The 15643-nt window shown below is 54.6% G+C and overlaps 1 protein-coding gene and 1 long non-coding RNA gene across 2 annotated transcripts in view; one reads left to right on the top strand and one right to left on the bottom strand.

Moving 5' to 3' along the window:
- Positions 1 to 1014, top strand: part of LOC123349806 (butyrophilin subfamily 3 member A2-like) — a 47624-nt gene extending 46610 nt beyond the window's left edge. Inside the window, exon 14 of the mRNA XM_044987993.1 lies at positions 75 to 1014. The gene's annotated coding sequence lies outside the window, so the exon portion shown is untranslated. The remainder of the gene's footprint in view (positions 1 to 74) is intronic.
- A 12038-nt stretch (positions 1015 to 13052) lies between these two features.
- Positions 13053 to 15297, bottom strand: LOC123349774. The gene is made up of 3 exons (XR_006573636.1): positions 15216 to 15297; positions 14430 to 14617; positions 13053 to 13205 (listed from the first exon to the last, which is right to left on the bottom strand). It is a non-coding gene; the product is annotated as an uncharacterized LOC123349774 (long non-coding RNA).
- Positions 15298 to 15643: the final 346 nt, after the last annotated feature.

Genomic DNA, 15643 nt, shown 5'->3' with positions numbered 1-15643 from the left:
GGTCACAGAGCAGCCCCCAGAACTGAGTCCTCTGCCTAAATGACAGAGAATAACTCCGTCTCTTTCCATTTCAGGCAGGGCGGTCACAGTGCTAGGTAAGAGAACGTGTTTTCGTGTCACATTTCAAATCACTTGGTCTCTTTCTATTTGCCAATGACCCTCTCCCAGAACAGCACCTCCCGTGGGAGCAAGTTCCCTGTGTTTGCTGTGCCCCTGACCATGTTTGTGTCTCTTCCCTACCAGATTTCAGGAGGGCTCGGAGCTACATGGGTGAGTGGGGCTGCAAGGGGCTGAGCAGATGCTGCACTGGGGTTAGTGGTGTTGGCATTATGTAGCTGAGCTGTCAGAGGTGTGGGGTCCCCGTGGGGCAGCCAGGGCAGGGCAGGGCAGGGCTGGCTGCAGAGCCATGAGGCTGGATGTTCCGAATGGTCCTGAACATGCTGCCCTGAGCTGTAAATCTCACCTCCGGGCAGTTCCCTTGCAATCCCCCCTCCAGCTAGTCCTGACACCCCACCACATCTCCATTGGCCCTTCAGCGATGATCCATCCCTACACGATCAGCTCCCCCAACAGCCCCACTCAGCCCTCCCTCCACAGCCTGCAGAGTCTTCACTCCCTGGGCATCTTCCATGGACTCCCAGAGCCCTAGTGCCTCTCAGGGACTGATCCTGTGCAGGGGGGGCGTGAGAGGAAGCAAGGAGCCCAATCCCCATTCCAGCTCCCCCCACCTCCCCACCAGCTCAGTGACTTGGCCCAGGCTAGGGGTGCCAGTCCCACTAGTCACCCCCAACTTAATACTCTGTTCTTCACTCTCGCTATGTTGGCTGGAATCTCTCCTGTTGGATCATGGGGTCCATGATGGGCCCGTGGCTAATGGGAATATTTTGGATTTTCTCCCCAGTCTGCATCACCCTGGAGCCAATTTGGAAACACCCTGAAATCACCGTCTCTGGAGATGGCAGAAGAGTCCAACATGACCCCCAATCTCCATGACCGGATGGCCTATCTGGAGCCCTGATAGCCCTGGGGAAGGAGGGGTTTGTGTCCAGGAATCATTATGCTTTAGGCCTTGTCTACACTGCCACTTTACAGTGCTGCAACGTTCTTGCTCAGGAGTGTGGAACACCATCACCACCCCCAGCAAGTTCCAGCGCTGTAAAGCGTCAGTGTAGACAGTGCACCAGCGCTGGGAGCTATGCCCATCCTGGGGTTGGGTATTTTACAGCGCTGGGGGAGCTCTCTCCTAGAGCTGGTACCACAACTACACATCCATGTTAAAGTGCTGCTGCAGCAGCACTTTAACATTGTTAGTGAAGACATACCTTTAAAGATGGCGTTTGCAGGGGATACTGGGAGGTGGAGGTGGGGGACAGCCTGGACTGGGAGCTGGGGATGCTGAGTGAGACTGTGAGGGGCAGAGTGAGACAGGAGAGGCTGGAGAGACTCCATGAGGGGGGGTGCTGGGCACTGGGGAGATCTGGGGGGGGGCAGTATCACCCCAGGGAGGCCGACACTGTGATCTGGAACTGTGGTGTGACATCGACAGTAGTTGGGGTGTATCTGGATCTAGAAGGGGGGAGTCTCTCATTCTATAGTGTCAGTTCAATTGCCCTTATCCTGGAGATTCCTGTGGAAGGTTCTGAGAGATTGTTCCCGTTCCTCAGACCTGGTCATGCTGCAGGGAGGGACCAGGGAAAACCCCTCAGCATCTCTTCCCCCCACCCCCCAGCGACTGGGATTTCCACAGTAATTAGGAGTTAGTGGATCTGTTATTCAGGGAGATCCCACAGCCTCTGCACAACCCCCTGCCCTTAGGGACAGGGAGGGCCAGGAAAAAACACAGGGACACCTGCAACCTGAGAAATAGTCTCAGCACCTGGACAGCACTCGGCCCTGGAGACAAGGAAGTGAAAGAAAACAGCTCATGGGATACAATAAATCCAAAAGCATCTACCCACCAACCTGCGTCCCAAGTTGAGGATGGGGAATAAAACTGAGCAGGAGCCTCCACAACTGCAAACAGCCCCCAGAGAGAAGGGGGGAAAGAAACACCAATATCCTGAGTTCTGAACCCCTCCTGTGGGGCAAAGGGAATCACACAGAGAGAAACACTCAGAACTTGACTCCCAAGGGGTCTCTGGAGCTGACTCTTGTTCCTGGGATACCAGAGCCAGGAAATATGATGGGAGGAATCAGACACAAATGCCAACACCTGGGAAAGAACCTCGCCCCACAGGGAACATGGGGAAATGGCAACGTCAGAAGTTTTCTGCCCCCTGAACTCAAAAGGAAACTGCAGTGATTTGTGACAATGTTTTGACCCAACCCACAGTTACATCGGAATGTGCTGATTGGAGGGAACTACAGTAACACAACTGTTAAATGTAGGAAATTCAATACACACTGGTCGGGGGATGCAGAAGGGAAGGGTCTCGCAGTGGCACTGACTCACTCCCATTGCAGACACATGCACAATGCTCCTGCCAGCCTCAGGCCATGTGAATGGGTGACAGGATCGGGCCCTCTCTGTATCAGATTGGACTGTGAAAGCCTCACACTGAGCAGCACCCCGAGTGCTGAACCCGCCCCCCAACCACCAGAGCCCTCCCCTGGGCTCTAGCAGGGCTGGCTGGGCTCGAGGTTCAGATGCTGTTGGAAATTGTAGCGAGGGGGCTGGAGTGCAGGAGGGGAACAGGCTGCCAGCTGCAGCATTGTCAAGTCTCATGGTGCCACAGAGTGAGAATTTTTCATAATATTTTGGATAAATATGGTGTGTGCCTCATTTTCCCTATGTGGTACATGGTTAACTAGGTGTGGGCAGGGAGGGTGTTTGGTCTTTGCAGAGGCCCAGAGACACAGGTGTGACTGATGCCCAGCTGCCTGGGCCTGGAGCCCCTGGAGACTCTTTGAAGACAATGGCCACTGCAATTGCCCAGATATTCGGCACCTAGCAACATGACCATGGATGGCCCCACCCACTTTGGGAAGCCAGCTGGATGTGACCAGCTGGAGGACAAAGGATGGGGGAGGGGCCAGGTGGGGTTGTTAAATTTGGACTATTGAAGGCAGAGAGAAGCTCCTGGATTGGGACTAAAGAAGGGTCTGATGTCTCTGGACTAGGGTGACCAGACAGAAAATTTGAAAAATAGGGACAGGGGGTGGGGGGTAATAGGAGTCTATATAAGAAAAAGACCAAAAAGCTGGACTGTCCCTATAAAATCGGGACATCTGGTCACCCTACTCTGGACTGACCCAGATGGATTATGCTGGAACTTTTGATTCTCTGTGTTAACTAACAACTTCCTACACTGTGTTCTAAACACCCAATAAACCCTCCTGCTGTTACAGTGCTGGCTGAGAGTCACTCCAGAGTCGGGGGTGCACTGCTCCCTTTGGGTGTGCAAGTCTCCCCCAGGTGTCCAGCTCAGACAGACTCACTGAGGGGAGCTCACAGCATGAAGCGGGGGGCTGAAAGCTCTGAGATTTGGTCCCAGGAGGTGGTGAAGCCAAGTGGCTTACCCTACAGAAAGTGTGACCCTATATGAGCCGACACACAGAAGGGGACCTCCTAGGGACTGTTCCAGAGCACCAGACCTGTGGATCCATGACACGTGGTATTTGCTATTTTCTTTAAAGCCCCAGCTCCTGGGATTGTGGGAGAATCTCAGTTTTGGCTTAAAGCAAATAAAAAGTAAGTTTCTAGCCCATGGCTGTGGTGAGGATCTGTAAAGTGTGACCCCAATACCCTGTGCTCCATGTCTGTCTTACTGCTGGGTGTGCTGCATTTAAACTCTAGGGCCTGGCTGTTGGTTTAGTGCAGGTCGTGATGGGACCCAGCAGTGAATGGGGGGTGGGGAGCCCTGGGCAGTGCCACCCACAAATGCTGGGTCCGCGCTGGGTAAAAGGTGTGAATACGATGATCTGGCTGGGCCCAGACAGTGCTCTCAGCATCAGATTCCAGTGGAGACAAGGCCGCCTGTGCCATGGGCTTTTTAACTCTCCATAGCTAGTGGAGGTGAACCCCAGGGAGGTGTTATGGTGTGAGAACACTGTTCTCCTGGCATAGCCAGCGCCCAAAGCAGCCATTTCCACCCTGGCGCCGGGAGCTAGGGGAACAAATGAGAATCACTGGGTGTGATGGATTTGGAGCTGCCCTATAGTAACCGCTGAACATTGTCTGCTCTGTTTGTCTGTTCTACGGGGTCACTGCATGAACACAAGGGGTTAAGGGGTTAATTCAAGCTGGGGTTGGCTGCCTCCGCCCACCTCCTGGCAAACACTGCAAGGGATCAGAGACACTGCAGGGCCATCCGCTGTGACATCCCCTTTGGCCCCCTGCTGAGCCACCCGCGGTGAACCAGGCTCAGGACCCAGGAAGGAACAGAGAGCTTGCGCTGCACTGACACACACCTGGAAGGACAGGGAGGGGAGGCAGAGACTGTGGGGAGCAGATGGCCCCAGAAGTGAGGGCCTGGGGTAGGACAGGCTGCCTAGGTCTAGGGATGAGGTAGACCTGCAAGGAGCCCTGTTACTCTGTTAAACCCTGTTCTCTGGCTGTGCCTGGCTCCTGCTGTGGAGATCAAACAAGACTTTGTAAGAAGCTGTTTGAGTCACTGCTGTCATGGCTGGTCACCACTCCAGTAGGTGGAGATGCAGGTATGAAGTCCAGACCTGCTGGGGGTCAGCACAGCCAGTCCACAGGGGGCTGTAGCCCAGGGCTGGTCTGAGGTGGGAAGGCCTGAAGAGTCACCCAGCGAGGGAACAGAGGAGCAGCCGCCCTGGAACTGACACGATATTTGTGCATTAGCCCGGTTAGAGCTGCCGGGAAAGGAGGATTCTTCTCCAAGTGATGCCCATACGCATTCCACTCTACGGATGTGCGAACCCCATGCATGGTCACCAGAATTTTTTCCTTCAGTGGGACCTGTCAGGGCAGCTCGAGCACCCTGTGCTGCTGCACGCTGTTAGCACTGATATAAAGTGTCCAGCTGACCCCACGCCCCTCAGCTCCTTCTTACCATCTGAGACATTTGCAGGAACTGCTCTCCTTGCATCTGCCAGTTATCTCAGAGGACTTTCTTGTTATTGTACATAGTAAGTCATAGTTTGTTTTAGCTCATGTGAGTTAATTTTAGTGACATTTAGTAAATTAGTTATCATGATTTAGCTTTAAGCCCTGCACCTCCTGCCACAAGACTGTGCCCCTGAGGAACCCGCACTCCAGGTGCTTGAGGTGCCTGGGAGAAGCTCATATTGGGGACCACTGACAGATCTGCAGGAGTTTAAGCCTCACACAAAGGACTGGGAGGCCAGGCTCAATTCCTGCTCATGGAGGTGGCACTGAGACCTGCATCTTAGCCAGGCTGGTCAGACTTAGCACCAAGTGCCTCAGCGTTGGTAAGGAGAGCTGCTATGTACCAGAGTCGCGGCACCAATCACCATCCCCAGTGCCTAGAAACAGGTATAAGAAACAGCCAGCCAAAAGAGGGTGATCCCTGGCACTGAAGACAGCCAGGGATGGAGTTCAGACTAGAATGAGTTCTGAGCCAAAGCACTCCTCTGCCTCGGTACTGCAGCAGTCAGCACCTTTCACTCCGTCGTCTAGACAACCACCATCAACTCTGGCACCAGAAGAGCCTTCTATATCTGCAGCCTCGTGCAGTACCTCTACTATCTCAGTACCAACCACACTGAAGGCATTTGCTACTGCCAGGGACCTTCTCTTGCTGTCAGTACCGGTATTGTCAGCAGTCCAGGAGTCAGCATTATTGGTGCTGGTGGAGAGGACTGAACCCGCTGGGTCATTTCAATATTCAGTACCGCACCTTTCGGTACTGTCAAAGGGGGAATCAGCTATGTTTGCCACTGTGCGAATCTCTCCACCACTGCACCAGTCTCTAGCACTGGCAGGAATGGCACCCCGGTGGTCACCAGACAGAGTCGCGTCCTCTTCCAAGTCGGAGATCGGGTCCTATTCCTCCCATCCGAGGAGCTGCTTTCGCTGCTGCTCCTGGCATTTCCATCCTTCCATGGACCCGGGCACAGGAGTAACATCGAGTGACCAGGAGGTCACTGGGGACCTACGACGGTCCAGTGTCCCTTTTGGAACCCATGGGTTTTCCCCCAGTTTCTAGGTGCTCCTATTTGGTTGCCTCGGAAAGAAGGTGGCACCTGGTCCGGACTCCAGTACTGAGCCTGGTACCAAACTACTGGAGCTGGCTAAAGATCCTGCTTGTGCAGAAAGGAAGCAAGAACATCCACAGCTGGTGCTGGCCTCCTCTTCCACTTCCCCGATGAGGCAGCCTCGGGAGATGGGGGATGTCGCTTCCCCCAGATGACCAGGAGTTGTTAAAGAATCATAGAATCATAGGACTGGAAGGGACTTCAAGAGGTTATCTAGGGCAGCCCCCTGCATGCATGGCAGGACTAAGTATTAGACCATCCCTGCCAGGTGTTTCTCTAACTTGCTTTTAAAAAGCTCCAGCGATGGAGATTCCACAACTCCCTAGGCAAATTATTCTAGTGCTTAACCACCCTGACAAGAATTTTTTCCTAATGTCCAGCCTAAACCTCCCTTGCTGAAATTTAAGCCCATTACTTCTTGTCCTATCCTCAGAGGTTAAGAAGAACAATTTTTCCCTTCTCCTTGTAAAAACATTTTATGTACTTGAAAACTGTTATCATGTCCCCTCCCAGTCTTCTCTTCTCCACACTAAACAAACTCAATATTTTTCCAATCTTCCGTCATGGGTCATGTTTTCTAGACCTTTAATCACTTTTGTTGCTCTTCTCTGGACTTTCTCCAATTTGACCACATCTTTCCTGAAATGTGGCACTCAGAACTGGACACACTACTCCAGTTGAGGCCTAATCAGCGCAGAATAGAGCAGAAGAATTACTTCTTGTGTCTTGCTTACAATACTCCTGCTAATACATCCCAGAATGATGTTTGCTTTTTTTGCAAGTGTTATACTGTTGACTCATATTGTGATCCACTATGATGCCCAGATCCCTTTCCACAGCACTCCTTCCTAGGCAGTCATTTCCCATTTTGTATGTGTGCAACTGATTGTTCCTTCCTAAGTGGAGTACTTTGTATTTGTCCTTATTGAATTTCACCCTATTTACTTCAGACCATTTTTCCAGTTTGTCCAGATCATTTTGAATTTTAATCCTATCCTCCAAAGCACTTGCAACCCGTCCCATCTTGGTATCATCCACAAACTTTATAAATGTACTCTCTATGCCATTATCTAAATCATTGATGAAGATATTGAACAGAACCAGAACCAGAACTGATCCTTGCGGGACCCCATTCGATATGCCCTTCCAGTTTGACTGTGAACAACAGATAACTACTCTATGGGGATGGTTTTCCAACCAATTTTGCACCCACTTTATAGTAGTTCCATCTAGGTTGTATTTCCCTAGTTTGTTTATGAGAAGGTCATAAGAAGAGGGTGACCTTAAATCTAGGCATATAGAAGGAGGTAGCGAAGGAGTCCTCCCACAGCCTAGTCGATACTTGAGCCACTGCAGGCCCTTCAAAAGTTCCCCTGCCTCTCAATGACACCATTATGGACCCAGTTAAGACTTTGAAGGAGCTCTCCATGTCCCTTCCTCTGACTTCAAATACTTTGTTCCTGCCTGGGGTTATGAGTTCTTTTACACCCCCTTTTCTCCCTCCTGGATACCTGGTGGTATCCGTTGCCTATGAGAGAGAAAGAAAGGCTCTTCCCTGTGCAACCCCAAAATCAATGGCCTCGAATAAATTAGACTCGTTCAGTAGGACACAAAGTGGGTGTTTTATACCAGTGCTATGAGCACGCAGCAGCAGAGGGCGTTCGAGCTGCCCCACCAGGTGCCATTGAGGGCAAATTTTCCAGCAACTGTGTGTGGGATGCGTACACACCTGGAGTGGAATGGAGACGTGCAACACATCTCGAAGAACAGCAGTTACAAGCAGTAGGTAACTTGTATTCGGGGTCTGGGGCACAGGCCAGGCTGGGGGATGGGTTTACTTTCCTAAAGTCCACAAACCACCTCCTGGTTTTATCCTTTCTAGGAGCCATCACAACAGGAGACGTCCAGGGGCTTTTGGTCTGATCCCGGTGAGACTCTGCTACTTTCCTGCACTTGGACTTCAGAGCCAGACTCCCCTGGAGAATGTCAGAGACAGAGAGAACGAACCACAGAGATATTCAGCTGGGCCAGAAATATCACAGTGTGAGAGCTGGTTCTTCCATCCCACATCACAGCCTGTGACTCATCCCCACCCCGCTGGGCTGCAAGCTTGTGGTCAGGCCAGGGTGAGCTCACTGCAGAGCTGGGGAAGAGGTATCTGCACAGGGTACTCTGTAGATGCTCAGGGTGCTGATGGCTCATCCTGCAAGTACAGCCAGACTGTGTGTGCAGAGAGTCACTGCTTGTGGCACCGACTCTCCTCTCCCTTCCCTCTTCTGAGCAGCAGCGGGTCGCTCTCTAGTCCCACAATATTTGGGTCCATCAATATCCCCTGCAGGGCAGGGAGACGGGTCTAATTCTGCCCTCACTGCCCGGGGGGTTGGGCTGGGGAAGGGAGGCAGGATTCAGCCCAGGGTCCAGGCGCAGGAGGGGGTGGGCCACCTGTGAGATCAAAGAAGCCCCTGCAGCCTATTTCCCAGCCTGTGTCTCTGACACTTGTTCTGTGTTTTCAGGCCCATCCCAGCCAGGCTCTCTCCACCATGGGACACAAACAGCCCCTGTGCGTTGGCTTCCAGGGCTAGAAGGGACGTTAGCTCAGCCAGTCTGACCTGGACAGCCCAGAGACTCCCCCAGCCCCCTGCATTGAGCCAATAGCTCGTGTGGGACCAAAGCCTCTCCCAGGAAGGCCCCCAGCCTGGCTCTGACATTGTCAGGGATGGAGAATCCCCCCTGCCCTGGATGATCTGGCCCAGAGTTAATCAACTGCCTGGACAGAAATTGGCCTCTCGGTTCTCACTGGGACTTGTCTGGCGTCAGCTGGGCCCAGGCTCCCCAAGACTCAGCCTGTTCCCAGCGTTAGAGAGGGAGGGACGTGATGGGGAGGGTTTGTGGGAGGCGGGAGCTTTGGGTGAATAGCCCCAAGTCACTGGAGCCCTGGGCTGTGGGCTCAGCTCTGACGTAGCATTGTCAGCCCTGGAGCTCAGAGCCCGTCGCCAAGAGGGGCTGGACAGGTGGGGATTGGCTGCCCCAAGCACCCCCGCGAGGGAGCAGTGTGGGGGATGGAGCCCAGCTCCCCTAACACCTGGGGACTGCACGGTGCTGCATCTCCACAGTCAGCAGCATGTGGCCCTGAGGTGAGGGCTGAGAGCTCCTCAGATGACACACAGCCACAGCCGCCATCCTGACAGTGACCTCCCAGCGCCCGTGCAGGGCATGGCTCACACACGAGGGCAGGCGGCTTAGGGGCTGCCTGGCCCCGCTCTGCACGGAGAAGGAGCTGCCCTTTTTCAACTGCTTCGGGTCCTTCATCACCTGGGGCCAGATTCAGGAGCCCAGCGATGCAGACAGGTGCCTCGTGCGACTGACAGAGTGTCCAGGGGAGTGACGTGCCTAACTTTCATTGGCTGCCAACAGGAGTTGTGCACCCAGACTGCCCAGGAGCGCTAGTGAATACCACTAGGCACCTGGCTGCAGCACTAGGTGCCTAAATACCTTTATCACGCTGGCCCTGGGGTAAAGAGAGGCAGTGTGGCCTAGTGGACAGAGCACTGGCCTGGAAATCAGGAGTCCTGGCTTCTGTTCCTGGTTCTGCCCTCCTGGGTGACCTCAGGCCATTCATGTCCCCATCTTCCTGTGCCTCAGTTTCTGCATCTGTTTCCCTCCTGCCTAAAGCACTTTGAGCTCTATGGATGGGCGAGGTGTGGTTAATGTTAAACACTCCAGCCAGGCTAGGCCTGTGCTCCCCTCTGTTACTAAATCAGAGGAGGGTTTTTAAAGATGCAGTTGATGTGTGTTTAATTCTCAGGCTTCCGGCGTTAAATAAAGATACTGTGGGTGGCCAGGAAACGGGGAGCGGTGACGCTCAGATGTGAGGACAGGACGGGGCAGAGCAGAGAGGGGCTGTGGTGTCCCTGCTGCCTCAGTCATATGGCCCTGATGGGGGCTCAGAGCAGCGACAGCATCTGGGTTCACAATTTAGCCCTGAGAGTCTGGCAGAGATGCTGAACAGGGAGAGGGTCCTTCCACCCTGAGCCCTGGGGGAGAGGGGGGCAGGGGCAGGTCGGAGCAGGGAACGACTGCAGACTGTCCCCACCCGACCCTATCAGGAGCAGTCATTGCTGGGCCATTTCCATCTATCTTGGCTCCGCTACCGCCCCGATGATCCTGTCTCTGTGCCTCTTGCTGCCCGGTGAGTATGTGGGAAGTCGGTGCTAATTCATAGCAGATTGTGAGGAAACAGAACTGAGAGCAGCCCCCAGCCCAGTGAGTTGGCAAATCCCCTTCAGTGGCAGAGAGGTTTGTGCTATTGCGATGTTCGAGGGAGTGGAACTGTCCCAAACCAGCACAGGGCCAGCGCTCGGTGCTGGGGACGGGCCGGGGCTAGCAGTCGGCCCAGGCTGGGGTTACAGTCACAGCTTCACAGAGTTTAAGGCCAGAAGGGACCATTCACCCATCCAGTCTGACCCCCGATAGCCCAGAGCAGAGAACTTCCCCCAGCAACCCTGCACTGAGCCCAGTCACTTGTGCTTGACTAAAGCATCTTCCAGAAGGGCCTCTGGCCTGGCTGTGACTCCCCCACTTCCCTGGTGAGCTGGAGCCGGGGGTTAATCCCCAGCACAGTGAGAAACTGCTGCCTCCTTTCTCACTGGAGTTTGCCCAGATTCGGTATCCAACCCTTGGGTCTTGTTCTGCCTGTCTCTGCTGCACTGAAGAGCCCATTGGACACCGTGACCAGCCCAGCTATCTGACCAGCTACACACAGTTCTGGATTCCCCCAGAATTCAGGGGTTCTAGGTCTGGGGCTCAGGTCTGACTCATTATAGGACCAAGCCCAAGTCACACAGCTTGGATCTAACCCCAGATCTGTGTTTTCAGGATGGGTTGGGATCAGGGGTTCTGCTTTGGGCCTGTGTCTCAAACGTCCCTATCAAGTCTGGGCCCAACTCTCTGTCTGTTCATAGCGTGTTTCCTGCTGCAGGTTCTGTTGGGGAAGTGAGGGGCTGAGCTCAGTTATCAGGGCTGGGGATGAAAGTTGGCGCTGCCAGGCTGTTAGCAGAGCCGTGTATAGAGATGCTCAGTGATGATCTCCTGGGGGCAAGGGAACCCTCCAGAGGGAACCTGACGGGGGGGTCAGGGCTCTGCATAGTGCCTGGCACAGAATCATGGAGTGGGGGGGGTGCCCCTGGTGGGACGGGTGGGGCAGGGTGTCTCACAGCAGGGGAGATTCTACTCGGCACTAACCACACGTCACCTTTCTGTTCCCAGCGATGAGTTCCAGCAGCCAGGAGATCTGCTCTGTGCCCGGTGAGTCTGTCTGTCTGTCTGTCCCCAATCTACCAAGGGCCTTTACTCCTCCATCTCCAGGTCTCCAGCCACCACCCCTTGGACTACACCCTGCTCAGTGCAGTGCCAGCAGCAATGGCACAGGAAGGCGGATGGGGCTGTGTGAGATCTGAGTGGGGCGCAGGTCTCCTGGCTGACCCCTTCCTGCCCTGATGCCTCTCTCCTGTGACCAGGCCAGTGTGACACATAGGTAAGAAGAGAGTCACATCCAAGGCCCATCCCACCCCCAGGGCACTGGCCCTGGGAAGCAGAGGACACCGCGGCTCTGACCCCAAGGGATTTACATTCCCCTGGTACTGGCTCCCAGCCCCTCCTGGCTGCAGGGCTCTGGAGCCCCCGCCCCCCGCCTCTCCCCCAACACATGGATGCAGCCTGTGCCTTGTCCTTAAATATCAGCAGCACCATTAACAGTCAGCACTAGGTGGGCAGGCAGCATTCAAGAGGGAACGACCAGAAGGAACCATTAGGTCACCCAGACTGAGCTCCCATATGACCCGGGCCAGTGAGCTGTGCCCAGCAGGGTCTGGCTGAGCTGGGATGTGTTTTTTTGGTCATGGCCGAGTTTCTTTGCTCGGTGCCTGGGCAGTAGGGGCAGGGGATGCCGGCCAAGGCAGCAGCAGGGAGCACTGCAGGGGTGGGGAAGGTGGTGGGCAGATATTGACCTGTTCAGCGGCAGCAGCAATTCTCCTGCGAGTTCAGAGCTGGGTCCCATCGCACTGGTGATTCCCAGGAAAGGGGGACCTGCTCCCTGCTGCTGCTCCAGGACCTTCCCTTAGCCTGGGCCTGGAATTGCTCCCGGTGCCCTTGTGCCAGCTGGGGATTGTGGGGCGGGAGGGGCACAAGGACAGGGAGGATGTTAGAGCAGATGTCAGAGGGGTTAGGGACTGGACACAGCTCCTTGGCAGTTGGCTGACGAGCTCCATGGGGCAGTGACTGTCCTTCACCGCATGGGCTATGGGGGTGGGCTGAGGTCTTGGCCAGGCCCTAGACAACCCCCAGCAGCCAGGGGCCGGTCTCACTGAGGGGTCACTTCTCTCCCGGCTGTACTGCCCCAGCTGGGTCAGCGGGGTGCCAGTGCTTGGGTCCCTTGTACTAGGAGGATGTGCAGCGCCAGACGATGGGAGCCCAGCCCAGCTGAGCTCTTAGGCTCTTGCACAACTTAAATGATCCCGGGGAATGAAACCAGAGAGAGCTGGTCCCCCTGTCTGCCCAGCTGGGCTGGAATCAGAGCCACTATCCAAGACGTGGCACAAACCCACAAGCCATTTACTTTCTGCCCCACCCACAGCGTCGGGCACCACCGACAACCCCACTGACAGTTCTGACCCATTCCCCTTCCCAGGTGCTCTCCCTTCCCCCATCCTCTACCAGAGACGGACGTTCGCCCGGCCAGGGGACTCCGTGCAGCTCACGTGCTCCGTGTTCTCCCGGACGCCAGCCACCCGCGTCATCTTCTGTAAGGACGGGGAGGAAGTTTCATCTCAGACAGGCTTAGTGGGGAAACTCACCTATGACTATGACCTTGTGGTGTCTGGGCACAGCTCCGGGAATTATTCCTGTGGGTACGAGATCAAGGACAGCGACAGCCGGATGACCAAATCCCAGCTCAGCCCTGCCAAGCACCTCAGCATCACTGGTAAGGTGTCAAGTATCAGAGGGGTAGCCGTGTTAGTCTGGATCTGTAAAAGCAACAAAGAATCCTGTGGCACCTTAAAGACTAACAGACGTTTTGCAGCATGAGCTTTCGTGGGTGAATACCCACTTCTTCGGATGCAAGAGAAGAAGTGGGTATTCACCCACGAAAGCTCATGCTGCAAAACGTCTGTTAGTCTATAAGGTGCCACAGGATTCTTTGTTGCTTTTACTGGTAAGGTGTGTGTGTCTGTGTGTGTCTGTGTGTCTCTGTGTGAGTGTGTCTCTGTGTGTAACCATATCAGCTCAGCCCTGCTCATCCCGGGAAGGTGAGTGGGGGTCAATGGCAGAGCAAAGATAGGGCTTTCGAAAGGGTATGGTCAGAAGGGAAAATTAGATCACGCAGGCTGAGCTCCCATATGACCCGGGCCAGGAAGCTGCGCCCAGCAACCCGGTGTCCAGCCCTGCAGGGGCTGGCCAAGCCAGGAGGCAGCTTTTCAGTTGTGGCTGCCTGTCTTTTCTGGCTGAGCCGCAGTGGCAGGGGATGCTGCCAGCCAGGGCAGTAGCATTGGGGTGGGGAAGGTGTTGGGCAGACATTGACCTGCCCAGCAGCAGCAGCAATTCCCCTGCGAGTTCAGAGCTGGGTCCCATCGCCCTGGTGATTCCTGGGAAAGGATGATTCGCTCCCTGCTGCTGCTCCTTAGCCTGGGCCTGGAATTGCCCTTGGTGCCCCCTGTGCAAGCTGGGGGGCAGGAGGGGCACAAGGACAGGGAGGATGTTAGAGCAGATGTCAGAGGGGATAGGGACTGGACACAGCTCCTTGGCTGTTGGCTGACGAGCTCCATGAGGCAACAACTGGCCTTCACTCCATGGGCTATCGGGGCAGGCCAAGGTGTGGACCGTGCCCTAGACAGCCCCCAATGGCCAGTGGCTGCCCTTTCTGAGGGGTCACCTCTCTCCTGGCCGTACTGCCCCAGCTGGGTCAATGGGGTGCCTGTGCCAGGGCCCCTGGTTCTAGGAGAGGGCACAGTGCCAGACAATAGGAGCCCAGCCTAGGCTCTTACGTAACCCAAAAGATACCGAGTAATAAACGTCCTGGGCACTGGAGAGAGCTCGTCCCCCCATCTACCCAGCTGGGCTGGAATCAGAGCCTCCATCCCAGACGTGGCACAGACTCACCCACCATTGACTTCCGCTGCCACTAACAACACCGGGTGCCACCATTGGCTCCATTCTCCTTCCCAGGTGCTCTTCGTGCCCCCACCCTCTACCTGAGCCAGACGTCTGCCCAGCCTGGGGACTCTGTGCAGCTCCAGTGCTCCGTGTTGTCCCAGATCCCAGCCACACGGGTCGTCTTCTATAAGGACGGGGAGGAGGTTTCATCCCAGATGGGTTCGGAGGAGAAGGTTACCTATGACTATTACCATATGGTGTCCAGAGACGGCACCGGGAATTACTCCTGTGGGTACGAGATCAAGGACAGCGACAACCAGGTGATCAGATCCCTGCTCAGCCCTGCCCAGCGCCTCAGCGTCACTGGTAAGGGGTGTGTGTGTGCATGTGACCGTATCCCAGCTTGGCCCTGCCCAGCAACTCAGCATGGTGGCAAAGGGGTGGTGAACAGACAATTAAATAACAAACACCTGAAAATCTTAAAGCTAAAAATCATCCATTTTCAAAATCTGAAATGAAAAATTTCGAACAAAGCATCTTTGTTCAAAATTTGTCACAGGGAACCCCTCTCCCCTCCCTACTTTTCACTCAGCTCAGCTCAGATGGCCCAGTCCAGATAGGTTGGGGACAAAGACATCATAGAAATGTCAGGCTGGAAGGGACTTCAAGATGTCATCAAGTCCAGCCCCTGCACTGAGACAGAGCCAAATAAACCTAGACTGTCCCTGACAGGGGGGTTGTCCAACCTTTTCTTAATAACCTCTGAAGATGGGGTTATTGGAAGCTGTTCCAGTGACTAACTACCATTATTGTTAGAAAGTTTTCCCCAACATCTAACCTAAATTTCCCTTGCTTCAGATTAAGCCCATTACTTCCTGTCCTACCTTCAGTGGACATGGAGACCAACTGCTTCCTGTCCTCTTTATTGGCCTGTAGTGGGGCCATGGTCTGGCTCTGGTCTCTTACATATTTATTGCCTAGGTAGTGACTCCAGCAGTGTCATAGAGTCATAGAATCATAGACTTTAAGGTCAGAAGGGACCATTATGATCGTCTAGTCTGACCTCCTGCACAACGCAGGTCACAGAATCTCACCCACCCACTCCTGTAATAAACCCCTAGCCTGTGTCTGAGCTATTGAAGTCCTCAAATCGTGATTTAAAGACTTCAAGCTGCAGAGAATCCTCCAGCAAATGACCCGTGCCCCATGCTGCAGAGGAAGGCGAACCCCCACCCCAGGGCCTCTGCCAATCTGCCCTGGAGGAAAATCCTTACCTAACCCCAAATATGGCGATCAGCTAAACCCTGAGCAT

The sequence above is a fragment of the Mauremys mutica genome, chromosome 15 (genome assembly GCF_020497125.1).
Source record: "Mauremys mutica isolate MM-2020 ecotype Southern chromosome 15, ASM2049712v1, whole genome shotgun sequence".
In the NCBI taxonomy this organism is placed as follows: Eukaryota; Metazoa; Chordata; order Testudines; family Geoemydidae; genus Mauremys; species Mauremys mutica.
Note: the sequence above shows the minus strand (reverse complement) of the source record. Positions and strands in the feature narration are given on the sequence as shown.